The sequence below is a fragment of the Asterias rubens genome, chromosome 8 (assembly GCF_902459465.1).
Source record: "Asterias rubens chromosome 8, eAstRub1.3, whole genome shotgun sequence".
NCBI lineage: Eukaryota > Metazoa > Echinodermata > Asteroidea > Forcipulatida > Asteriidae > Asterias > Asterias rubens.
In genome coordinates this window covers 4868063-4895473 of record NC_047069.1, presented here as the reverse complement: position 1 = coordinate 4895473, position 27411 = coordinate 4868063, and the positions used below count along the sequence as shown (strand labels likewise).

At 35.9% G+C, this 27411-nt stretch overlaps 2 long non-coding RNA genes across 7 annotated transcripts; both read left to right on the top strand.

Moving 5' to 3' along the window:
• Nucleotides 1-420: 420 nt before the first annotated feature.
• Nucleotides 421-11342, top strand: LOC117293982. Its single transcript, XR_004519496.1, has 6 exons — nucleotides 421-830; nucleotides 1778-1889; nucleotides 2819-2930; nucleotides 4425-4554; nucleotides 5343-5454; nucleotides 11244-11342. It is a non-coding gene; the product is annotated as an uncharacterized LOC117293982 (long non-coding RNA).
• A 738-nt stretch (nucleotides 11343-12080) lies between these two features.
• On the top strand, nucleotides 12081-26269 carry LOC117293191. Of its 6 annotated transcripts, XR_004519373.1 has the most exons (15): nucleotides 12081-12111; nucleotides 13617-13743; nucleotides 18780-19036; nucleotides 20453-20546; nucleotides 20915-20995; nucleotides 21268-21353; nucleotides 21642-21727; nucleotides 22016-22101; nucleotides 22389-22474; nucleotides 22763-22848; nucleotides 23137-23222; nucleotides 23511-23596; nucleotides 23839-23923; nucleotides 24237-24318; nucleotides 25332-26269. It is a non-coding gene; the product is annotated as an uncharacterized LOC117293191 (long non-coding RNA). The 6 variants fall into 6 exon arrangements; XR_004519374.1 differs by lacking the exon at nucleotides 21268-21353; XR_004519375.1 differs by lacking the exon at nucleotides 22016-22101.
• The last annotated feature ends 1142 nt before the right edge of the window (nucleotides 26270-27411 follow it).

Genomic DNA, 27411 nt, shown 5'->3' with positions numbered 1-27411 from the left:
AACTATTAAAGTTAATTCAAATTATGCAAATTTTCATTGGGGATAAACAAATATTAATGTTGGGAATCAAGGTATCCCAAAAATATACAAATTTCGTCATCAATTCAAAAAGTAATGTGTTAAAACTAAAGGTTGTATTTCTCATCAAATGGAGGCCCACAATATAAGAGAACAAAACTGACAGTTATTTTGGGCTGGGGTGTGGATTTATCCACTTCACTATAATTGGGGCGTGCATGTAAAGTGGACAAAAAGATGCATCAAATTGGGCATAATTATTTCCCGGGCTGGGGGTGTGGATTTATCCACCTCACTATTGGGGCAAACATGTAAAGTGAAAAAAGGATGCAACAAATTGGGCATAATAATTTCCCCTATTTTCTTTTCAAGATACTTTGTTTGGGAGGGTTTCCAGGGACACTTGCATGCAAAGTTTTATGTGACGATAATATAAATTCTACTACTATCAGGGAAAGTAGAGGAAAAGGTGACAATTTCTAATTTATGCAACTTATACTTCCTTTATTTTCTTCTTCTGTTTGTTCTTTTTTGGGGGGAGGGTTTCAAGAAACGCTTGCATGCAAAGTTTTATGTGACAATAAGATAATTTCTACTTCTATGGGGCGTATGTGTACATAATATCAGTGAAAATAGAGTCAAAAGAGAAGGGGAAAAAATATTTATGCATATGGTTTACACTATTTCCCCTACTTCCCCTTTCTTTCTTATTTCTTTTTTTTTTGTGTGAGGGTTTTACCAGTATCCATCATGAAGAAGAACCTGATTTATCAGAAGATGTTTTGGATTGCATCAATCTCTCCTTGTATGAGGTAAGTAGAAACTAACATTTCAAATGTTGAATACGTGTAGAAGTGCAAACATTAAGAACAAGATTGCAAACTCAGTAGAAAGTCTGTATGACGGCACAGATTTTTCTTATTGATTTTAGAGTTTGCGTCTCTCCAAACTCAGGAGAAAGTCTGTATGCTGGCACAGATTTTTCTTTGAAGAGTTTGCATCTCTCCAAACTCAGGAGAAAGTTTGTATCACGGCACACATTTTTCTTATAAATTAAGAGGTTTGCAACTCTCCAAACTCAGGAGAAAGTGTGTATGACGGCACAGATTTTTCTTATGAATTAAGTGGTTTGCATCTCTCCAAACCCAGAAGAAAGTCTCTATGATGGCACAGATTGTTCTTATACATTAAGTGATTTGCATCTCTCCAAACTCATGAGAGATAATTAAGAGGTTTGCATCTCTCCAAACTCAGTAGAAAGTCTGTATGACGGCACAGATTTTTCTTACTGATGTAGTATATGCAATTCTCCAAACTCAGGAGAAAGTCTGTATGACGGCACAGATGTTTCTATAAAGAGTTTGCGTCTCTCCAAACTCATGAGAAAGTCTTAATGAAGGCCCAGACTTTTCAAATTGATTGAGAGTTTGCATCTCTCTCAACCACCTACCTGCCATCTCTTGAAACATTCCAAGTTGATGTTGAACTGTACATATATTTAAAGCTCAAACTTTTGACACGTCTTGTGTTACTGTTTCAATCTCTTTCAAACCAGTATTGTTCCATCTCAAGAAAATAATCCAAGATGTTATTGCCCAAAATTGTCCAACCAATGTTGCATCGTGTTTCAGAACCATTCCAGGTTTAATGTTTTTCTGTACTAATGACTTGTGACCAAAGTTGTGACATTACTCCAAACCATTTTTTTAAAACCATTTCAGGTTGGTGCAGTAATGTTGAAATGAAAGTTTAATGCCAGATTATTGACTGATTGAAGACCAGTATCCATCATGTACTAGAGCCGGTTTATCAGAAAATACTTCAAGCAAGGTCAACTTGGATTGTTATACATCGTTTCCTTCTTGTCTGAGGTATGTTGAAACCTTACACCTTACACTTTACTGCAAACTCAGGAGAAAGTCTGTGTGACAGCACAGATATTTCTGGTTGATTTAGAGTTTGCATCTCTTTAAACTTAGAGGAAAGTCTATATGACAGAACAAATTTTTCTTATTGATGAAAAGTTTGCGTCTTCCAAACTTAGCTCAGTAGAAAGTCTGTGGGACGGCACAGAGTTTTCTTATTGATGTAGAGTATGCATCTCTCCAAACTCCCAAGTAAGTCTGTGTGACGGCACAGATTTTTCTGGTTGGTTGAGAGTTTGCACCTCTCTGAACTTGGAAGAAAGTGTGTATGTTGCAACAAATTTTGCTTATTGATGTAGAGTTTGCGTCTCTCCAAAGTCCTGAGTAAGTCTGTATGACAGCACAGATTTTTCTTATTGATTTAGAGTTTGCGTCTCTCCAAATTCAGGAGTAAGTCTGTGTGACGGCATAGATTTTTCTCATTGATGTAGAGTTAATGTCTCTGAAACTCAAGAGATGGCATAGATGTTGATTTGACGTAGAGTTTGCATGCACCGCCTAGCCATCTCTTGAAACATTCCAAGTTGATGTTGAGCTGTACATATTTTTCCGAAACCAATTGTTGCCATTTTTAGATGGCACTCCAAGTTTTTATTTTACAGTATCAATCTTCTTAAAAACCAGTATTGTTCCACCTCAAAAAAGAATTCCAAGATGTTATTGCCCCAAATTGTCCAACCAATGTTGCATCATGTTTCAGAGCCAATCCAGGTTTAATGTTATTTCGTACAAATGATTTATGAACCCAAATTGTGACATCGCTCCAAACCGTTTTTTGTTTTGTTCTGTACACATAATTTTCATAAACCATTCCCAGTTGATGCAGTACTATTGGAATTAAAGTTTAATGCCAGTGTTTCCTGTTTTGTTTGCAGATTATTGACTGATTGAAGAGCAGTATCCATCATGTACTAGAGCCGGTTTATCAGAAAATTATTCAAGCAAGATCAACTTGGATTGTTATACATCAGTCCCTTCTTGTCTGTGGTATGTTGAAACCCAACACAGGTTTTTCTTCTTTCAAAAGAGTTTCTCAAAAATCAGGAGAAAGTCTGTATGACGGCACAGATTTTTCTTATTGATGTAAAGTTTGCGTCTCTCCAAACTCAGGAGTAAGTATGTATGTTGGCACAGATTTTTCTAATTGATGTAGAGTTTGTGTCTCTCCAAACTCAGGAGTAAGTCTGTATGATGGCACAGATTTTGCTTATTGATGTAGAGTTTGTGTCTCTCCAAACTCAGGAGTAAGTCTGTATGACGGCACAGATTTTTCTTATTGATGTAGAGTTTGTGTCTCTCCAAACTCAGGAGTAAGTCTGTAGGACGGCACAGATTTTTCTAATTGATGTAGAGTTTGTGTCTCTCCAAACTCCCGAGTAAGTCTGTATGACGGCATAGATTTTTCTTATTGATGAAGAGTTGGCGTCTCACCAAACTCATGAGAAAGTCTGTAGTACGGCACAGATTGTTCCTATTGATGTGGAGTTTGCGACTCTTCAAACTCCAGAGTAAGTCTGTATGACGGCACAGATTTGCCTTATTGATGTAGAGTTTGTGTCTCTCCAAACTCAGGAGTAAGTCTGTGTGACGGCACAGATTTTTCTTATTGATGTAGAGTTTGTGTTTGTTTAATTCAGGAGTAGGTCTGTATGATGGCACAGATTTTTCTTATTGATGTAGAGTTTGTGTCTCTCCAAACTCCTGAGTAAGTCTGTATGACGGCACAGATTTTTCTTATTGATGTAGAGTTTGTGTTTCTCCATACTCAGGAGCAAGTCTCTATGACGGCACAGATTTTTCTTATTGATGTAGAGTTGGTGTCTCTCCAAACTCAGAAGAAAGTTTGTATGAATGACGGCACAGGTTTTTCTTATTGATGTAGAGTTTAAGTCTCTCCATACTCATGAGTAAGTCTGTAGGACGGCACAGATTTTTCTTATTGATGTAAAGTTTGCGTCTCTCCAAACTCAGGAGAAAGTCTGTATGACGGCACAGATTTTTCTTATTGATGTAGAGTTTGCGTCTCTCCAAACTCAGGAGTAAGTCTGTATGACGGCACAGATTTTTCTAATTGATGTAGAGTTTGTGTCTCTCCATACTCCTGAGTAAGTCTGTATGACGGCACAGATTTTTCTCACTGATGTAGAGTTTGGGTTTATCCATACTCAGGAGTAAGTCTGTATGACGGCACAGATTTTTCTTATTGATGTAGAGTTTGCATCTCTCCATACTCAGGAGTAAGTCTGTAGGACCGCACAGATTTTTCGTTTTGATGTAGAAATTGTGAAAAAATTTATGTGACAAACATTGCTTCTCTCTAGCACAAATTTTCATAATGATGTAAAGTTTGCCTTACAGCAAACATTTCATTGCAAGTCAAAATCTGGATTTTAATTCGAGCACTCGTAATCCATGGATTACGAGTACAATGAAACAAAATCAAAAATTTAAATTGTAATCATCGTTTAAAATTGTTTGCAGATAATATGGCAACTTCAAATGGTTTGAACCATCAACCAGTTACTGCTTGGTAAAACAGTGGACTCTGCAAGCATCTTATTAAATAGACTATGATTGGATAGAACATCTACAAAACAAGCAACTTAGCAAGGTATGTTGTCATAACAAATTTTCAACAAAAGTTTAGTTCTCAAACAGCCTGCTACCGCCCTAAAAGTCTGACAAGTTTAATCTTAACATTTACACATGGGAATACAAAATAAGCTTGGTCAGAACAACTTTCTTAGAAATGAAAGTCTCTATGACGGCACAGATTTTTCTTTAAAGAGTTTGCATCTCTCCAAACTTAAGAGAAAGTCTATACGACGGCACAGACTTTTCTTGTTGATGTGGAGTTTGCGTCTATCCAAACTCGGAAAAAATTCAGTATGATGGCACAAATTTTTCCTTATAGAGTTTCAAGTCTCTTATAGAGTTTCAGTCTCTCCAAACTCAAGAGAAAGTCCGTATGACAGCACATATTTTTATCATTGATCAGAGTTTCATCTCTCTCAACCACCTACCCTGCCATCCCTTGAAACATTACAAGTTGATGAAGAACTTTACATATATTTCAAGCTCCAACTTTGGCATGTCAATAAAGCATTCCAAGTTTTTGTGTTACTGTTTCAATCTCTTTCAAACCAGTATTGTTCCATCTCAAGAAAATATTCCAAGATGTTATTGCCCAAAATGTTCCAACCAATGTTGCATCGTGTTTCAGAACCATTCCAGGTTTAATGTTGTTCAGTGCTTATGACTTGTGACCAAAGTTGTGACATCGCTCCATACCATACATTTTGTTTTTGTACTGTACAAACCATTTTTTAATAAACCATTCCAGGTTGGTGCAGTAATGTTGAAATGAAAGTTTAACGACAGTGTTTCCTTTGTTTGCAGATTATTGACTGATTGAAGACCAGTATCCATCATGGACTAGAGCCAATTTATCAGAAAATACTTCAAGCAAGATCAACTTGGATTGTTATACATCAGTCCCTTCTTGTCTGAGGTGTGTTGAAACCTTACACTTAACTCAGGAGACAGTCGGTAGGATTGTTGATTTAGAGTTTGCGTCGTCTCTCCAAACTCAGAACGTACAGATTTTTCTTGTAGAGTTTGTGTCTCTCCAAACTATGACGGCACAATTCTTATTGATGAAAAGTCTGGTCTTCCAAACTCAGCTCAGGAGAAAGTCTGTGTGACGGCACAGATTTTTCTTACTGATGTAGAGTTTGCGTCTCTCCAAACTCCCAAGTAAGTCTGTGTGACGGCACAGATTTTTCTTATTGATGTAGAGTTTGCGTCTCTCCAAACTCCCAAGTAAGTCTGTGTGACGGCACAGATTTTTCTTATTGATGTAGAGTTTGTGTCTCTCCAAACTCAGGAGAAAGTCTGTATGACTGCACACATTTTTCTGGTTGATTGAGAGTTTGCACCTCTCTAAACTTGGAAGAAAGTGTGTATGTTGCAACAAATTTTGCTTATTGATGTAGAGTTTGCGTCTCTCCAAACTCCTGAGTAAGTCTGTATGACAGCACAGATTTTTCTTATTGATGTAGAGTTTGCGTCTCTCCAAATTCAGGAGTAAGTCTGTGTGACGGCATAGATTTTTCCTATTGATTAAGAGTTAATGTCTCTGAAACTCAAGAGATGGCATAGATGTTGATTTGACTAAGAGTTTGCATGCACCGCCTAGCCATCTCTTGAAACATTCCAAGTTGATGTTGAACTGTACATATTTTTCCGAAACCAATTGATTTTATTTTACTTTATCAATCTCTTTCAAACCAGTATTATTCCACCTCAAAAAAGTATTCCAAGATGTTATTGTCTCAATTTGTCCAACCAATGTTGCATCATGTTTCAGAGCCAATCCAGCTTTAATGTTGTTTCGTACAATTGATTTATGAACCCAAATTGTGACATCGCTCCAAACCATTTATTTTTATTGTTCTGTACACATTAGTTTTCATAAACCATTCCCAGTTGATGCAGTACGATTGAAATTAAAAGTTTAATGCCAGGTTTTCCTATTTTGTTTGCAGATTATTGACTGATTGAAGAGCAGTATCCATCATGGACTAGAGATGGTTTATCAGAAAATACTTCAAGCAAGATCAACTTCTTAGATTGTTATACATCAGTCCCTTCTTGTCTGAGGTATGTTGAAACCCTAGACAGGTTTTTCTCCTTCAAAAAGAGTTTCTCAAAATTCAGGAGAAAGTCTAATGACGACACAGATTTTTCCTAATCACGTAAGGTTTGCCTCACTCCAAACTCAGGAGAAAGTCTGTATGGTGGCACAGATTTTTCTTATTGATGTAGAGTTTGCGTCTCTTCAAACTCCTGAGTAAGTCTGTACGACGGCACAGATTTTTCTTATTGATGTAGAGTTTGCGTCTCTCCATACTCAGGAGTAAGTCTGTATGACTTCTCAAGAAAATATTCCAAGATGTTATTGCCCAAAATTGTCCAAAATTGTCCAACCAATTTTGCATCGTGTTTCAGAACCCTTCCAGGTTTAATGTTATTCTGTACTAATGACTTGTGACGGAACAGATTTTTCTTGTTGATTAAGAGTTTGCATCTCCCTCAACCACCTACGTGCCATCTCTTGAAACATTCCAAATTGATATTGAACTTTTTTTCTTTTTTTTCGGAACCAACTTTTGCTAATTCAAGAAAGCATTCCAAGTTTTTGTTTAACTGTATCAATCTCTGTCAAACCAGTATTGTTCCATCTCAAGAAAGTATTCCAAGATGATACTGCCCCAAATACTCCAACCAATGTTGCCTCATGTTTCAGAACTATTCCAGGTTAATATTGTTCTGTACAAATGATTTCGGAACCAAAGTTGCTCAAAACCATTCATTCATTTTTTGTACTGTACAAATCATTTTTCATAAACCATTCCAGGTTGATGCAGTAGGCTCCTATTGAAATGACAAGAGATTTTTATTGTTGGTGCAGAGTTTGCGTCTCTCCAAACTCATGAGAAAGTCTTTATGAAGGCCCAGACTTTTCAAATTGATTGAGAGTTTGCATCTCTCTCAACCACCTACTGCCATCTCTTGAAACATTCAAAGTTAATGTTGAACTGTACATATCCTTCTGGAACCAATTTTTGCCATTTAAAAAAAAACTTCCAAGTTTATGTTTTACTTTAAAAAAATTCTCTTTCAAACCAGTATCGTTCCACCTCAAGAAAGTATTCCAAGATGATGTTGCCCAAAATTGTCCCACCAATGTTGCATCATGTTTCAGAACTATTTCAGGTTAATGTTGTTCTACACAAATGGTTTCAGAACTGAAGTTGTGACATTGCTCATAACCATTCATTTTGTTTTTGTACTGTACAAATCATTTTCATCAACCATTCCAGGCTGGTGCAGTAGGCTACTATTCAAATGAAAAGATTAACACGGTGTTTCCTATTTTGTTTGCAGATTATTGACTGATTGAAGACCAGTACCCTACCATATCCATCCATAGCCTGTTTATCAGAAAATACTTCAAGCAAGATTAACTTGGATTGTTATACATCAGTCCCTTCTTGTCTGAGGTATGTTGAAGCCCTACACTTAAAGGAACACGTTGCCTTGGATCAGTTAGAAAGATGTTTTTAAAGTAGAATACAATGATCCACACAAACTTGCCTCGAAATTGCGTGGTTTTCCTTTTACTTTACTTTTTAAATTTGACTCCCATAAATGGTCGACCGTGTTAGTCGACAAAGTAAAAGGAAAACCACGCAATTTCGAGTGATACTTGTGTGGATCATTATATTCTACTTATAAAATATCTTTCTAACCATATGCATTTCATAACAAACGGTTTCAAACACTTTACAAAGACCAACTCGTCCGATCCAAGGCAACATGTTCCTTTAACTCATAGAATGTGTGTATGTCAGTCACACAGGACTTGTACAAATGCAAAAAGATAGTGATGCTCAACTTGTTTTGAAGACTGAATCTCCAAAGATATAAGAGCCAAATCCTTATTTCAAAATATTTTCTCACTCAATTATGTAGGTAACTTATAATTCTCCAACTAGTTTTATACCATCTGTGGTTTTCCTGTATTCTCATGTTGTCTAGTTCCTGAACCTGTTGATGACGTTTTTTATTTTTTCAGAAATCCAGATGACATTTGATGACATTTTTAGGACACTGTATTTTGGTTTTTGTTTGCAGATTATTGACTGATTGATGGGCAGTACCTATCATGGACAACTGGATAGTAGTATGTGGGATTGCTTGTCTGAGGTATGTTGAGACCCTTAACTTAGCATGTTGAATGTCTGTACGTCAGCAACACAAGCCATGTAGTGGTGTTGAACTTGTTTGCACCAACAAAGATAAAAGTGAGAAACATTTACTTCGATGGATAAGAGGACCGTTCTCAAGCTGTGGTGTTTCTCATCAGCAGTGTGTGGGTTCAAGTCAAGTCACTTGTGTCATTAAGGGAGACATCTAACCAGTATTGCCTTGTCCTTCAGCTGGGATGTAAAGCTGTAGGTCATGTGTGCTGTGTAATGCATGTTACAGAACCCATAACACTAGTTTTAAAGTGAAGGAGTTGGACAGGGTGCTTGCTTGTATGGTCTTATTGCCTGCATTATGCAGCACAGAACATTGTAAACAAAACCCAAATTAACATTCTTTATCCCCGATGCAAATTTAATATCTCTTTAATCGTTGCGGTACATAGGATTCAAACTGCCTGTAGCCACCGGGAAACCTCGGTAGTCTAGTTGGTAAGACACTGCTCTAGAATTGCAAGGGTCGTGGGTTCGAATCCCACCCGAGTAACATGGCTGGGTTTTTTTCACAGGACTCGGGAAAGTACTGAATATACAGTGCTATTAACACACATCGGTGCATGGGTAAAAAAAACAAAATTAATATTCTTCATCCCCGATGCAAATTTAACATCTCTCATATTGTAAACATGACCGTCAGGGAGTGACAGATGTATTTGCACTATAAGAAGTCCATATTATTATTCATAACTAGTATAGATAAATTGGTTATGACTTTGTTTTAAATTTTGTTTACAGATTATTGACTGAGCGAAGAGTAGTATCCATCATGAAGAAGAACCTGACTTATCAGAAGATGTTTTGGATTGCATCAATCTCTCCTTGTATGAGGTAAGTAGAAACTAACATTTCAAATGTTGAATATGTGTAGAAGTGCAAACATTAAGAACAAGATTGCAAACTCAGGAGAAAGTCTGTATGACGGCACAGATTTTTCTTATTGATGTAAAGTTTGCGTCTCTCCAAACTCCTGAGTAAGTCTGTATGACGGCACAGATTTTTGTTATTGATATGTAGTTTGCGTCTCTCCAAACACATGAGAAAGTCTGTATGATGGCACAGATTTTACTTATTGATGTAAAGTTTGCGTCTCTCCAAACTCCTGAGTAAGTCTGTATGACGGCACAGATTTTTGTTATTGATGTGGAGTTTGCGTCTCTCCAAACTCCTGAGTAAGTCTGTATGAAAGCACAGATTTTTGTTATTGATGTAGAGTCTATGTCTCCCCAAACGCATGAGAAAGTCTGTATGATGGCACAGATTTTACTTATTGATGTAGAGTTTGCATCTCTCCAAACTCCTGAGTAAGTCCGTATGACGGCACAAATTTTCTTCTTCTTGAACAGTTTCTCAAAACTCAGAAGAAAGTCTTTTTGACGGCATAAATTTTTCTTGTTGATGTAGACTTTGCATCTCTCAAATCTCAGGAGAAAATTTGTATGATGGCACAGATGTTGATTATTGACTAAGAGTTTGCTTCTCTCCCAACCACCTACTTGTCATCTCTTGAAACATTCCAAGTTGATGTTGAACGTTACATATCTTTCCAGAACCATTTGTTGCCATTTCAAAAAAGTTTCCATGAACTATATCAATCTCTCTAAAACCAATATTGTTCTACCACAAGTTTAGTGCTAATGTTTCCTATTTTGTTTGCAGATTATTGACTGATTGAACAGCAGTATCCATCATGTACTAGAGCCTGTTTATCAGAAAATACTTCAAGCAAGATCAACTTGGATTGTTATACATCAGTCCCTTCTTGTCTGAGGTATGTTGAAACCTTACACTTCACTCAAAGAATGTGTGTATGTCAATCACACAGAACTTATTTAATTTCTTATGGGTTAATGAGGTTGCATCTTTCTAAACTCATGTTTTGGGACAGATTTTTCTGGTTGATTTAGAGTTTGCATCTCTCCATACTCAGGAGTAAGTCTGTATGACGGCACAGATTTTTCTTATTGATAAAGAGTTTGCGTCTCTCCAAACTCAGGAGACTAGATTTCTAAACGAGTTGTTCGAGTAAGTACCTCACTGCGCATGTTGCTTGTTCACGGCATTGTAAACCAAAAACAAACGAAAGAAAACAGACACAACCAAATTAGTCCTTGAAAACCTGTGACATAAGGTAAGTTTTCAGAAGAGATTTGAATTTTGTCGTACAAAGACAAGATCTAATGTGTAGAGAGTTGAAGAAAAACATCTGCCGCCCCCCCCCCCCAATGAGGAGGAGCATGGAACTTGATCAAAGGATCAAAGATTCCTTGATGGAGTGTAAACTTGAAGCAGTTCAGAAATATAGTGGGGAGCCTTGCCATTAAGAGCTTTGTGGAGAATGAGCAGCAGCTTGAAGATGATTTGTTGAGAGATAGGGAGGCATTGAAGTTGTTTTGTTTCAGAATGGGTGTGGTAGAACAGGAATTGCGAGTGTCTTAAAAACAGCTTTTTATTTGATGTTCCTCATCTCCAGAATGTTTGCAATCTGTGTCTGCCCATCAGTTACAAGTCCTGAGGTATTCATCAATGAAAACAAGTTAAATAACCCATCCATCCTTTGAAGATTGAGAAAGATCACTACGTCATAACATCTTGGCACCCTGGTCAGATATATTTGCGTGATTTGTATACACATCATGGACTGCTTTTGAAAATCAAAAGCTTTTCTTGAATATGCTTAATTTGATGAACATGAACATTTTACAATGTCCTGGTCCCAAAAGCATTCGTAGTATAAGTATCCCATATAGATCTGTTTATACCACGCTTTCCTCTTTGAACAAGTTCAAGTGTGCACCATGGTTAACTAAAGGTTGACTGTTTTGACTTGAGCGCACAAATAAAGACAACACGATGTGCTTTTGAAGCATTGTTGGTTTGTATAACAACTAGATTTCACTCAAGTCAGAGAATGGTTGGTCCGACCATTTGGGTTTAAGTGTTCAGTGTGCTTTGACAACATGTTTATCTTTGCATGCTCCAATGCTATGTTTATGGCTGATAAGGTCTTGCTTATCCTACTCCCAAATATTTACTTCACTCATCGCAGACAAAAACAGGTCAACTTGTACCCAGGTCAATTCAAACCCCAAGTCAATTTGTACCCCCAAAAATTGTACCCGAGTGAAACTGACCCAAGTTAACTCATACCCAAGTCAACTCATACCCAAATCAATTTGTACCCCCAAAGTTATACCCAAGTGAACTTGACACAAGTTAACTCATACCCAAGTTAACTCATACCTAAGTCAACTCATACCTAAGTCAACTCAAACCCAAGTCAATTTGTACCCCAAAAATTATACCCTAGCCTTACTTCATCATAACATCTTGGCACTCTGGTAAGATTTATTTATGTACACATCATGGATTGCTTTTTAATAAGATGCAAAGCTTTTCTTCAATTAGCTAAATTTGATGGATATGAACATTTTACGGTGTCTTCTTCCCATCCCAGAAGGCATTGTAATAAGTATTTTATAAAGTCAGGTTCTCAATAGCGTAGAGTAGAGGGGTCAAATGCAAGGCTTACCCTCTTGTGATTTTGATGAGTTCTCCTTGAAACAAGCATTTGAGGTTTGTTTTAGGATAAAGTCAGTATTTATTCAGTAGCGTAGAGTAGAGGGGTCAAATGCAAGGCTTACTCTCTTGTGATTTTGATGAATTCTCCTTGAAACAAGCATTTGAGGTTTGTGTTAGGATAAAGTCAGTATTTATTCAATAGCGTAGAGTAGAGGGGTCAAATGCAAGGCTTACCCCTTGTGATTTTGATGAATTCTCCTCGAAACAAGCATTTGATGTTTGTGTTAGGATAAAGTCAGTATTTATCCAGTAGCGTAGAGTAGAGGGGTCAAATGCAAGGCTTACCCCTTTGTGATTTGGATGAATTCTCCTTGAAACAAGCATTTGAGGTTTGTGTTAGGATAAAGTCAGTATTTATCCAGTAGCGTAGAGTAGAGGGGTCAAATGCAAGGCTTACCCCTTTGTGATTTGGATGAATTCTCCTTGAAACAAGCATTTGATGTTTGTGTTAGGATAAAGTCAGTATTTATCCAGTAGCGTAGAGTAGAGGGGTCAAATGCAAGGCTTACCCTCTTGTGATTTTGATGAGTTCTCCTTGAAACAAGCATTTGAGGTTTGTGTTAGGATAAAGTCAGTATTTATTCAGTAGCGTAGAGTAGAGGGGTCAAATGCAAGGTTGACCCCTTTGTGATTTTGATGAATTCTCCTTGAAACAAGCATTTGAGGTTTGTGTTAGGATAAAGTCAGTATTTATTCAGCAGCATTGAGTAGAGGGGTCAAATGCAAGGCTTACCCCCTTTTGCTTTTGATGAATTCTCCTTGAAACAAGCATTTGAGGTTTGTGTTAGGATAAAGTCAGTATTTATTCAGTAGCTTTGAGTAGAGGGGTCAAATGCAAGGCTTACCCCTTGTAATTTTGATGAATTCTCCTTGAAACAAGCATTTGATGTTTGTGTTAGGATAAAGTCAGTAGCGTTGAGTAGAGGGGTCAAATGCAAGGCTTATCCCCTTGTGATTTTGATGAATTCTCCTTGAAACAAGCATTTGAGGTTTGTGTTAGGATAAAGTCAGTATTTATCCAGTAGCATAGAGTAGAGGGGTCAAATGCAAGGCTTACACCTTGTGGTTTTGGGGAGTTCTCCTTGAAACAAGCATTTGAGGTTTGTGTTAGGATAAAGTTTTTGCAGATAAAAATTATTTACAATTCAAACAATCTTAATTCATGTGTCTGAGGTTTCTTTACACAACATCTTTCATACCTTGAAAGTGCAATAAAACCAAAACCAGCAAATTAACTAGTAAATGTTGTTTTAATATTTTTCAGATCAAATAGTTTGAGCCATCGACTTGTAACTGATTGATAACCAGTGGACTCTGCAAGCATCTACTTAACATACATTGATTGCACCTCATATAGGATAGAACATCTATAAAACAAGCAACTTAGCAAGGTATGTTTTCATCTTCGTTATCATTAAAACTTCATTTCTCAAACAGCCTCAAACTGCCTTGCTTGTTACATCTCAAACTGCACCCAATCACCCTTGAAGTCTGAAAGGTTGTGTCTTAACTTTTACACATGTCCACCTTCATCGAATTCAGGTGAAAGTCTGTGTTATCGATGAAGAGTTTGCTTCTCTGTAAACTCATACCCTAGTCAACTCATACCCTAGTCAACTCATACCCTAGTCAACTCATACCCTAGTCAACTCATACCCTAGTCAACTCATACCCAAGTCAACTCATACCCTAGTCAACTCATACCCTAGTCAACTCATACCCAAGTCAACTCATACCCCAAGTCCACTCATGCCCTGGTCAACTCATACCCGAATCAACTCTGATACCCTAGTCAACTCAAACCCAAGTCAACTCATAGCAATGTTGACTTATGCCCAGGTTAATCATTAAATGTATACCCAAGTCAACTCATACCCAAGTCAACTCATACCCAAGTTAACTCATACCCAAGTCAACTCAAGTCACACGACTTATGCCCAGGTTAATGTATACCCAAGTCAACTCATGCCCAGGTTAAATTTGACCCAATTCACCTCAAACCCAAGTCAACTCATACCCTAGCCAACTCATACCCTAGCCAGCTCATACCCAAGCCAACTCATACCCAAGTCAACTCATACCCAAGTCAACTCATACCCATGTTAGCTAATACCCAAGTCAACTCATACCCAGGTCAACTCATAGCCAAGTCAGCCTAGGTTAACTTGTACACAAGTTAACTCATGCCCATTTTTTTGTACACAAGTCAACTCTACCCAAGTCAACTTTGACCCAAATCAACTCGTATCCAAGTCAACTCATACCCATGTAAACTTATACCCAAGTCAACTCATACCCAAGTCAACTTTTACCCAAATCAACTTGTATCTAAGTCAACGCATACCCATGTAAACTTATACCCAAGTCAACTCATACCAAAGTCAACTTTTACCCAAATCAACTTGTATCTAAGTCAACGCATACCCATGTAAACTTATACCCAAGTCGACTCATAGCCAAGTCAACTCATACCGAAGTGAACTCATAGCCAAGTGAACTCATAGCCAAGTCAACTTATACCCTAGTCAACTTATACCCTAGTCAACTTATACCCAAGACAACTCATGCCCTGGTTAACTTGATATACCAAAGTCAACTCGTACCCAGGTTAATTAATACCCAAGTCAACTCATGCCCAGATTAACTTGTACCCAAGTCAACTCATAGCCAAGTTAACTCTTACCGAAGTCAACTCCTACCAAAGTCAACTCATGCCCAAGTCAACTCATACCCAAGTTAACTCCTACCCAGTTAACCCATACCCAAGTCAACGTACCCAAGTCAACTCATAACCAAGTCATACACAAGTCAACCCATACCCAAGTCAACTCATACCCTAGTCAACTCATACCCAAGGCAACTCATACCCAAGGCAACTCATACCCAAGTCAACTCATACCCAAGTCAACTCATACCCAAGTCAACTCATACCCAAGTCAACTCATACCCAAGTCAACTCAATCCCAAGTCAACTCATACCAAAGTCAACTCAATCCCAAGTCAACTCATACCCAAGTCAAAGCAAGTACATTGAAGTCACGAATCTACACTTCAGAGTCTTTTCTCTGCCTTAAACCATCCCCTCCCCAACTTTGTATTTTGTCAAACGACGCTTGGTTACAATTAACACTTCTTTGCAAAGTTTATAAGCATATTTTATAGTGCGTGCAACATTAACAAGTACAGTGTTTGATCAGTTTACAAGTGTTTTTGCTAAATAAATTTTGTAACTTGAAAATGTTTGTTTAAATTGAAATAATTATAAAACGTTTTCAGCTGTATTTTGCCCATCATGTTATCTTTCAATTTGTAAAGACAGTCATGTTCCAGTTGAACTATCACTATAGTTTGTAACGAATATACGGTTGAGTGAAGCTTCATAACAAATCTACAGTTAAGTGTAGACTCGTAAAAATAATCTACACTTTCATCAACTTAATTTAACTGAACTTAACTTAAATTGCTATTATAAAGCACTTTAACACATTTGCAAAGTGCTGTACAGCCAAGAAAGCATTAACGTTCAGGATAAATATGTGAGCAAAAATGTGATCAACCCAATTTCTGATAAAAAAAGGGGGAAAAATGAACGTAAGGGTAATATCTTCTCTGCGACCGCAAAAACACACACACTATAAAAATTTACTTGACAAAAAATCAGTTATACTTTAACCACAAAATTCAAAAAGTGTAGAAAGTCAAGAAAGTTGATACTAGCATGAAAGAGAAATAGTTGAATTGAAATAGCTTATTATCAGAGAGCCAGTGAGAAATAGTTGAATTGAAATAGCTTATTATCAGAGAGCCAGTGAGAAATAGTTGAATTGAAATAGCTTATTATCAGAGAGCCAGTGAGAAATAGTTGAATTGAAATAGCTTATTATCAGAGAGCCAGTGAGAAATAGTTGAATTGAAATAGCTTATTATCAGAGAGCCAGTGAGAAATAGTTGAATTGAAATAGCTTATTATCAGAGAGCCAGTGAGAAATAGTTGAATTGAAATAGCTTATTATCAGAGAGCCAGTGAGAAATAGTTGAATTGAAATAGCTTATTATCAGAGAGCCAGTGAGAAATAGTTGAATTGAAATAGCTTATTATCAGAGAGCCAGTGAGAAATAGTTGAATTGAAATAGCTTATTATCAGAGAGCCAGTGCTTCCCCTTTAATTGAAATAGCTTATTATCAGAGAGCCAGTGCTTCCCCTTTAATTGAAATAGCTTATTATCAGAGAGCCAGTGTTTCCCCTTTAATTGAAATAGCTTATTATCAGAGAGCCAGTGTTTCCCCTTTAATTGAAATAGCTTATTATCAGAGAGCCAGTGCTTCCCCTTTAATTGAAATAGCTTATTATCAGAGAGCCAGTGCTTCCCCTTTGCTCAATTTATCAAATATCATAGTTCCAGTTGATCATGTGCATTTTGAACTCCTACGATTTGTTTTAGATTTTCCTTCCATCTAGGGACAATATAATTACGATTGAAGATTAGTTAATGTACATAGATTGTTTGCTTAGTTACACCAAACTAGCGCAATATAAATGACAATTATTTTGTATTTTTATAAATGCTCTGTTTATTATCGACGATATCCAATTTTGTTTGATATTTTGTACGAGATTATCGCCGCAGCGGGCGCTCTATTTGTAAACAAACCTAGCCCAGTATGACCTCATCATCTTTGGCGGATGTTGATACAATGTATAACATCGATGTATTACATACTTAAGGCCGTGTCCGAAATGACGACTTCGGCTACAGCTACGTCTAGATCAGCGCGTCTACCAGCGTTGAAGAATAGGCAGACGCGCGCGATCTAGCCGTAGCTGTAGCCGAAGTCGCCGTTTCGGACACGGCCTAACACTTTGCATTCAACATGAGCGGCGGCAAGTCCTTTGATGTGAACGGTTGACCTACTGCAAGTTGTGGTTGCGTTTGAAATAGCACTTCGCCGCGGGAAATAATGAAACAATTATCCACACGCAAATGAATAATCAGCCCATTAGAAATAATATTCAACCCAGACGAAATAATATTCAGCCCATTAGAAATAATAATCAGCCCATTAGAAATAATATTCAGCCCATTAGAAATAATATTCAGCCCATTAGAAATAATATTCAGCCCATTAGAAATAATATTCAGCCCATTAGAAATAATATTCAGCCCATTAGAAATAATATTCAGCCCATTAGAAATAATATTCAGCCAATTAGAAATAATATTCAGCCCAGACGAAATAAAATTCAACCCAGACGAAATAATATTCAGCCCATTAGAAATAATATTCAGCCCATTAGAAATAATAATAAGCCCATTAGAAATAATATTCAACCCATTAGAAATAATATTCAGCCCATTAGAAATAATATTCAGCCAATTAGAAATAATATTCAACCCAGACGAATTAAAATTCAACCCAGACGAAATAATATTCAGCCCATTAGAAATAATACTCAGCCCATTAGAAATAATATTTAACCCAGACGAAATAATATTCAACCCAAACGAAATAATATTCAACCGAAACGAAATAATATTCAGTCCATTAGAAATAATATTTAACCCAGACGAAATAATATTCAACCCAAACGAAATAATATTCAACCGAAACGAAATAATATTCAGTCCATTAGAAATAATATTCAACCCAGACGAAATAATATTCAACCCAGACGAAATAATATTCAACCCAGACGAAATAATATTCAACCCAGACGAAATAATATTCAACCCAGACGAAATAATATTCAACCCAGACGAAATAATATTCAACCCAGACGAAATAATATTCACCCCAGGCGAAATAGCAATCGGCGCCCGGGCGAAAATCCGTCCTCACAACAGCACCGTAAACACCCCCCACGCACGACGTCAATTGTTTTGTCTTTGATTAATTACACAAATAGCGCCTTCTGCGGAAAGAGCTCATTGTTTCACCAGTTATGCTTCATTGATATCTATTCAGTGAGAATTTGATTTGTACAATATTAAAATTAGATCAACCCTTGAGTTTTATTATTCAAACATCGTCTTTGCAACTGAATTGATAACTTGTTTGTACTATACTCTGCGAGGTTCGCACTGCATTCCCTGAGAACTTTAAATTATTCACGAACTTAAAATTACCCGCGAACTAATTCCCGGGGCGTCCGCTGAATGGTCCAACATCTTACCAATTCTAACCAACCAGTTTAAAGAACAGCAGATTAAAGATGCTACTGAATAATTCAGCAATACCATGTGACATATTTCTTAGTCATTTAAATCAGCTATCTGCGTTTAGGGCTAAGAAAAGAAATGTTTTGAATAGGGCCGGCGCTCGGGCGACAATCGCAATAGAAGTTAACGACTTTACTCCTATTGAAATAGCTCCCAAAATAGACTGGATTGTAGAGAAGTTAACTCATTCATTGTTGTACACTTACAGATACCGGGTTGGCTAGACGCAACTTCTGATTGGCTAAACCATCTTCTGAATCGGTTGGCTTTTGTTGATGAGGGCTTTGGACCGTGAGCTTAGGGGTATAAAACTTGGGCCTCCGACTGGCAGTCTTCATTCCTGTTTCGATGCTGGTTGCTGGCGGTTCTATTCCTGATGGGCTCATGGTAGCCTGATGTTGATGTCAACCTTTGGGTACTTGGTAGTACACGTCTGTACTTCTCAAACCCAAGCTTCATAAACATGTAAGTGCCTCTCATGCATTTATTCTACTGTTGTTTTATTGAAGAATTGTTGTTACACATTGCATTTATATTTGGTTGAAATTGCTTTGCTACACATTGTATTTATATTTAGTTCAGATTGCCTTAACTTTGCTACACATTGCATTTATTTATGTTTGGAATTGCTTTATTTTGCATGTTTGAAATTGCCTTAACTTTGCTACACATTGCGTTTGAATTTGGGTTTAAATTGCTTTGCTACACATTGCATATATATATTTTTGTTGAAATTGCTTTGCTACACATTGCATTTATATTTTGGTTGAAATTGCCTTATTTTGCTGCAAATTGCATGTTTGAAATTGCCATAACTTTGCTACACATTGCGTTTAAGTTTTGGTTGAAATTGCTTGCTACACATTGCATATATGTTTGGTTGAAATTGCTTTGCTACACATTGCATTTATATTTTGGTTTAGTTGCTTTGCTACACATTGCATTTATATTTTGGTTTGAATTGCCTTAACTTTGCTACACATTGCATTTATTTATGTTTGGAATTGCTTTTTTTTTGCATGTTTCAAATTGCCTTAACTTTGCTACACATTGCGTTTAAATTTTGGTTGAACTTGCTTGCTACACATTGCATTTATGTTTTGGTTGAAATTGCCTTATTTTGCTGCAAATTGCATATTTGAAATTGCCTTAACTTTGCGTTTAAATTTTTGTTGACATTGCTTGCTACACATTGCATATATTTTTTGGTTGAAATTGCATTGCTACACATTGCATATATATTTTGGTTGAAATTCTTTTATTTTGTTGCAAATTGCATGTTTGAAATTGCCATTTCTTTGCTACACATTGCGTTTAAATTTGGTTGAAATTGCTTTGCTACACATTGCGTTTATACTTGGTTGAAATTGCTTCATTTTGCTGCAAATTGCATGTTTGAAATTGCCTTAACTTTGCTACACATTGCGTTTAAATTTTGGTTGAAATTGCTTTATTTTGCTACACATTGCGTTTAAATCTTGTTTGAAATTGCTTTGCTACACGTTGCATATATATTTTGGTTGAAATTGCTTTGCTACACATTACATTTATATTTTGGTCGAAATTGCTTTATTTGGCTACACATTGCGTTTAAATTTTGGTTGAAATTGCTTTGCTACACGTTGCATATATATTTTGGTTGAAATTGCTTTGCTACACATTGCGTTTATATTTTGGTTGAAATTGTTTTATTTTGCTACACATTGCATTTAAATTTTGGTTGAAATTGCTTTGCTACACATTGCATTTAAATTTGGTTGGAATTAATTAACCTTTGCCATCTGTTAAAACAGCATTAAACTTTTGGTACACATCGCTTATAATTGTATTGATTTATATGTATAACATGTTACTTGCAATGGTTTTCGTGTTTAATTTAAGCTTGATTGCCCAAGTTGTCCGAGCTGTAAGATGTAATTTGATGTCTACCTGGGTTCTATGATGCATGCAGCCTATCAGAACATACAAGAACATTGTACGTATATTTCTTTCTACATTTCTATTGCATTTATATTTAATTTAAATTGCTTTAAACTTTGCTACACATTGCATTAATGTTTGGTTGAAATTGCTTAAACTTTTGCGGCAAATTGCATTAATGTTTTTGTCTGAAATTGCTTAAACTTTGCGGCAAATTGCATTTATATTTTCTTGAAATTACTTTTACATTGCTACACATTGCATTTATGTTGGGTTAAAATGCTTTAAACTTTGCTGCCAGTTGCTACATTTGGTTGAAATTGCTTTAGCTTTGCTGCAAATTGCAATAATTTGTTTAAATTTTGCATTTGTTTTTATTTGTTTCCAATGACATCCAGTTTGTATGTTCTGGTTGAATTTCAGATGTCCGAGGTGTAAGATGTAATTTGATGTCTACCTGGGGTTCTCTGATGCATGCAGCCTGTCCGAACCTGCAAGAATATTGTACGTATATTTATTAACTACATTACATGCCCAAATGCATTTATAATTGATTGAAATAGCTTTAACTTTGTTGTAAATTGCATTTATATTAAATTTAAATAGCTTTTACTTTGCATTTATATTTGGTTTCAAATTACTTAAACTTTGCTACACTTTGAAATATCATTCAACTTTGCTGCATTTGCTACACTTTACTTAAATTTGAAATTGCTTGCATTTCTAACCTATGACTTGCAATGACATTCAGTTTGTATTTTCTGGTTGAATTTCAGTTTGATGGCCCGACGATGTCCGATCTGTAAGATGTAATTCGAGGTCTACCTGGGGTTCTCCGATGCATGCAGCCTGTCGAAACATTGTACGTATATTTATGTTTACATTACATGTCAAAATGCATTTATATATTTGATTGAAATAGCTTTAATGCTGTATATTGCGTATATATTAAATTTAAATAGATTTAACTTCGCATTTATACTTAGTTCGAATTACTTAAACTTTGCTACACATTGAAACGGCATTCAACTTTGCAAATTGCTACACATTTATAGAATGTTACTTGGCATGACATTCACTGTATAATAATTTCCATCCAATGTATTTGTTTGCAATGACATTCAGTTTGTCTTTTCTGGTTGAATTTCAGTTTGATGGCCCGACGATGTCCGAGCTGTAAGATGTAATTCGATGTCTACCTGGGGTTCTCCGATGCATGCAGCCTGTCATAACATTGTACGTATATTTATGTTTACATTACATGTCAAAATGCATTTATATATTTGATTGAAATAGCTTTAATGCTGTATATTGCGTATATATTAAATTTAAATAGATTTAACTTCGCATTTATACTTGGTTCGAATTACTTAAACTTTGCTACACATTGAAACAGCATTCAACTTTGCAAATTGCTTCACATTTATAGTGTGTTACTTGGCATGACATTCACTGTATAATATTTTCCATCCAATGTATTTGTTTGCAATGACATTCAGTTTGTCTTTTCTGGTTTAATTTCAGTTTGATGGCCCGACGATGTCCGAGCTGTAAGATGTAATTCGAGGTCTACCTGGGGTTCTCCGATGCATGCAGCCTGTCGAAACATTGTACGTATATTTATGTTTACATTACATGTCAAAATGCATTATATATTTGATTGAAATAGCTTTAATGCTGTATATTGCGTATATATTAAATTTAAATAGATTTAACTTCGCATTTATACTTAGTTCGAATTACTTAAACTTTGCTACACATTGAAACGGCATTCAACTTTGCAAACTGCTACACATTTATAGTATGTTACTTGGCATGACATTCACTGTATAATATTTTCCATCCAATGTATTTGTTTGCAATGACATTCAGTTTGTCTTTTCTGGTTGAATTTCAGTTTGATGGCCCGACGATGTCCGAGCTGTAAGATGTAATTTGATGTCTACCTGGGGTTCTCCGATGCATGCAGCCTGTCATAACATTGTACGTATATTTATGTTTACATTACATGTCAAAATGCATTTATATATTTGATTGAAATAGCTTTAATGCTGTATATTGCGTATATATTAAATTTAAATAGATTTAACTTCGCATTTATACTTGGTTCGAATTACTTAAACTTTGCTACACATTGAAACGGCATTCAACTTTGCAAATTGCTACACATTTATAGTATGTTACTTGGCATGACATTCACTGTATAATATTTTCCATCCAATGTATTTGTTTGCAATGACATTCAGTTTGTCTTTTCTGGTTTAATTTCAGTTTGATGGCCGGACGATGTCCGAGCTGTAAGATGTAATTTGATGTCTACCTGGGGTTCTCCGATGCATGCAGCCTGTCATAACATTGTACGTATATTTATGTTTACATTACATGTCAAAATGCATTTATATATTTGATTGAAATAGCTTTAATGCTGTATATTGCGTATATATTAAATTTAAATAGATTTAACTTCGCATTTATACTTAGTTCGAATTACTTAAACTTTGCTACACATTGAAACGGCATTCAACTTTGCAAATTGCTACACATTTATAGTATGTTACTTGGCATGACATTCACTGTATAATATTTTCCATCCAATGTATTTGTTTGCAATGACATTCAGTTTGTCTTTTCTGGTTTAATTTCAGTTTGATGGCCCGACGATGTCCGAGCTGTAAGATGTAATTTGATGTCTACCTGGGGTTCTCCGATGCATGCAGCCTGTCATAACATTGTACGTATATTTATGTTTACATTACATGTCAAAATGCATTTATATATTTGATTGAAATAGCTTTAATGCTGTATATTGCGTATATATTAAATTTAAATAGATTTAACTTCGCATTTATACTTGGTTCGAATTACTTAAACTTTGCTACACATTGAAACGGCATTCAACTTTGCAAATTGCTACACATTTATAGTATGTTACTTGGCATGACATTCACTGTATAATATTTTCCATCCAATGTATTTGTTTGCAATGACATTCAGTTTGTCTTTTCTGGTTTAATTTCAGTTTGATGGCCCGACGATGTCCCAGCTGTAAGATGTAATTCGAGGTCTACCTGGGGTTCTCCGATGCATGCAGCCTGTCGAAACATTGTACGTATATTTATGTGTACATTACATGTCAAAATGCATTTATATATTTGATTGGAATAGCTTTAATGCTGTATATTGCGTATATATTAAATTTAAATAGATTTAACTTCGCATTTATACTTAGTTCGAGTTACTTAAACTTTGCTACACATTGAAACCGCATTCAACTTTGCAAATTGCTACACATTTATAGTATGTTACTTGGCATGACATTCAGTTTGTGTTTTCTGGTTTAATTTCAGCTTGATGGCCCGACATGTCCGAGCTGCAAGATGTAATTTGATGTCTACCTGGGGTTCTCCGATGCATGCAGCCTGTCATAACATTGTACGTATATTTATGTTTACATTACATGTCAAAATGCATTTACATATTCATTGAAAAAGCTTACACATTGCATTTATATTTGGTTCAAATTACTTAAACTTTGCTACACTTACGACTTTGCTGCAAATTGCTACACATTGCTTAAACGCATTGCATTTATAATAAACCTGTTACTTGCAACGACATTCACTATTTATTTTTCTGCATCTTTCTGCATCGTCCAATGTAAAAGTTTCTCTGTTCATGCCTTCATTCACTGTACAATATTTTCAATCCAATGACATTCAGTTTGTATATTCTGGTTGAATTTCAGCTTGATGACTGTGCCGATGTCTGTGCTGAACGTGTGATGTTAAACAGGGGGTTCTCTGATGCATGCAGCCCATCGGAACATTGTACGTATATTATCTATTTACATTCGGAATTGCTTAAACTTGGCTGCCAATTGCATTTAGATTTGTTTAAAATTGCTTAAACTTTGCTACACATTGCGTTTATACTTGGTTGAAATTGCTTGCTACACATTGCATTTATACTTGGTTGAAATTGCTTTATTTTGCTGCAAATTGCATGTTTGAAATTGCCTTAACTTTGCTACACATTGCGTTTAAATTTTGGTTGAAATTGCTGTATTGTGCTACACATTGCGTTTAAATTTTGTTTAAAATTTGCATATATATTTTGGTTGAAATTGCTTTGCTACACATTTCATTTAAATTTGGTTGGAATTGCTTTATTTGCTGTAAATTGCATGTTTGAAATTGCCTTAACTTTGCTACACATTGCGTTTAAATTTTGGTTGAAATTGCTTTATTTTGCTACACATTGCGTTTAAATTTTGGTTGAAATTGCTTTGCTACACTTTGCATGTTTGAAATTGCCTTAACTTTGCTACACATTGCGTTTATTTATGTTTGAAATTGCCTTAACTTTGCTACACATTGCATTTATTTATGTTTGAAATTGCCTTAACTTTGCTACACATTGCGCATTTAAATTTTGGTTGAAATTGCTTTGCTACACTTTGCATGTTTGAAATTGCCTTAACTTTGCTACACATTGCGTTTATTTATGTTTGAAATTGCCTTAACTTTGCTACACATTGCGTTTATTTATGTTTGAAATTGCATTTATTTTCTGCTCAATTTGTTAAAACTTTGCTACCCTTTGCATTTATTTTTGGCTGAAACTGCCCTTAACTTTGCTGCAAATTGCATTTATTTGGTTGAAATTGTGTGAAACTTTGCTAGAAACGCTGCATACTGTGCTTGAACTTAGTTGGAACTGGTTAAAATTCTGTTGCAATATATTTGGTTAAATTTGCCGTTACACTTTACCAAACATTGCATCAATGTAAAATGACAATTGCTTGCTTTATTTATAATTGTTTTCTATTTTTATTACACAGATTTTCAAGTTCGCTGTTTGAGTCGACCCCCTCGTCACACCATGAAGATCTGGTTGTAGAAGAGATGTGAAACTCAAGATCAAGACTCAAGATTCATTAAAAGAAACTTTGCTCATAATAATTGTTTGAAACATTGCTTGAAATTTTATCAAACTTTGCTTAAAATTGCGTCAAACTTTGCTTGAAATGGAGTCTTTGCTTTGCTTAAACAAACTTCAAACTTTGCTGAAAATTGTGCGGAACTTTGCTTAAACAAATTTCAAACTTTGCTGAAAATTGTGCGGAACTTTCATTAAAAATTTGCTCAAAATGGCGTCAAACTTTGCATCAAACTTTGCTTTAAATGGTGTCTGACTTTGCTGAAAATATTTCAACTTTGCTAAAAATTGTGCAGAACCTTGCATAAAACTTTGCTCAAAATCGAGTCTTTACTTTGCTTAAACAAATTTCAAACTTTGCTGAAAATTGTGCGGCACTTTCCTTAAAAATTTGCTCAAAATGGCGTCAAACTTTGCATCAAACTTTGCTTTAAATGGTGTCTGACTTTGCTGAAAATATTTCAAGCTCTGCTAAAAATTGTGTAGAACTTTGCTAGAAACTTTACTTGGAATTGCATCTAATTTTGCTAGAAATTATTGTAAACATTGCTCAAAATTGCGTCAAACTTTGCTCAAATTTTGCTTGAAACTTTGCCCAAAATGGCGTCTAACTTTGCTTAACAAAATTTCAAACTTTGCTAAAAATTGCGTTAAACATTGCTAAAAATTGCGTCAAACTTTGCTCAAAACATTTTTAAACTTTGCTGAAAATTTTGCTTGAAACTGCATCAAACTTTGCCCAAAATGGCGTCTAACTTTGCTTAACAAAATTTCAAACTTTGCTAAAAATTGCGTAAAACTTTGCTTAAAATTGCGTCAAACTTTGCTCAACATTTTTAAACTTTGCTGAAAATTTTGCTTGAAACTGCATCAAACTTTGCATGAAAATTTGCTTGCATACAACTTGGCTAAACAATTGCGTTAAAATTTTGTTAGAAATTTTTTCTTTAAATGTTCTTTTATAACTTGTAAAAAAAATTCTTACAACTTGTATAAAATTTTCTTAAACTTTGCCACAAATGTTTTCTCTAAATTTTGTTAACAAATTTGTCCTTTGATGTTTCACAGTTTGTTGTACAATAAACATCTTACTTTTTTCACTCTCTCAACACCAAGCATATTATTTCCTGACTCTAACTAATAGTTCTTCTGATTCAATAAACTTAATTCCTCTTAAATTAATTAAAAAATTTAATTTTAATTTAATAATATATTTTATATATATATACATACATAAAATAAAATAAAATAAAATAAAATAAAAATGAAAATTAAAGAAAAATAAAACGAGAACAATAGGCTCAAAAATCGGCAGGCGCGCTCCGCGCGCCTGTTGCGGGGCTCCGCCCCGCCTCCCCAGGTGGGGCTCCGCCCCCCTATCCCCCCTGTTTGTTTTTCCTAGGATACTGATAGGGGATTTCTAGGAGGGAGGGAGGGGATGCCTAGCAGGGAGACAGGGGATGGCTAGGAGAGAGGGTCGGGATAGCTACGAGGGATATTCGGTATGGCTAGGATGGATGCAGTGGCTGGCTAGGATGGTGTACTTGCGCTTTTTAGACAGTTCGTGTGGCCGTGGATACTGTACTTGCGCTTTTTAGACAGTTGGTATTCCCGTACAGATGGCCGTGGATACTGTTCTTGCGCTTTTTAGACAGTTGGTATTCCCGTACAGATGGCCGTGGCATACTGTACTTGCGCTTTTTAGACAGTTGGTATTCCCGTACAGATGGCCGTGGATACTGTACTTGCGCTTTTTAGACAGTTGGTATTCCCGTACAGATGGCCGTGGATACTGTACTTGCGCTTTTTAGACAGTTGGTATTCCGGTACAGATGGCCGTGGATACTGTACTTGCGCTTTTTAGACAGTTGGTATTCACGTACAGATGGCCGTGGATACTGTACTTGCGCTTTTTAGACAGTTGGTATTCCGGTACAGATGGCCGTGGATACTGTACTTGCGCTTTTTAGACAGTTGGTATT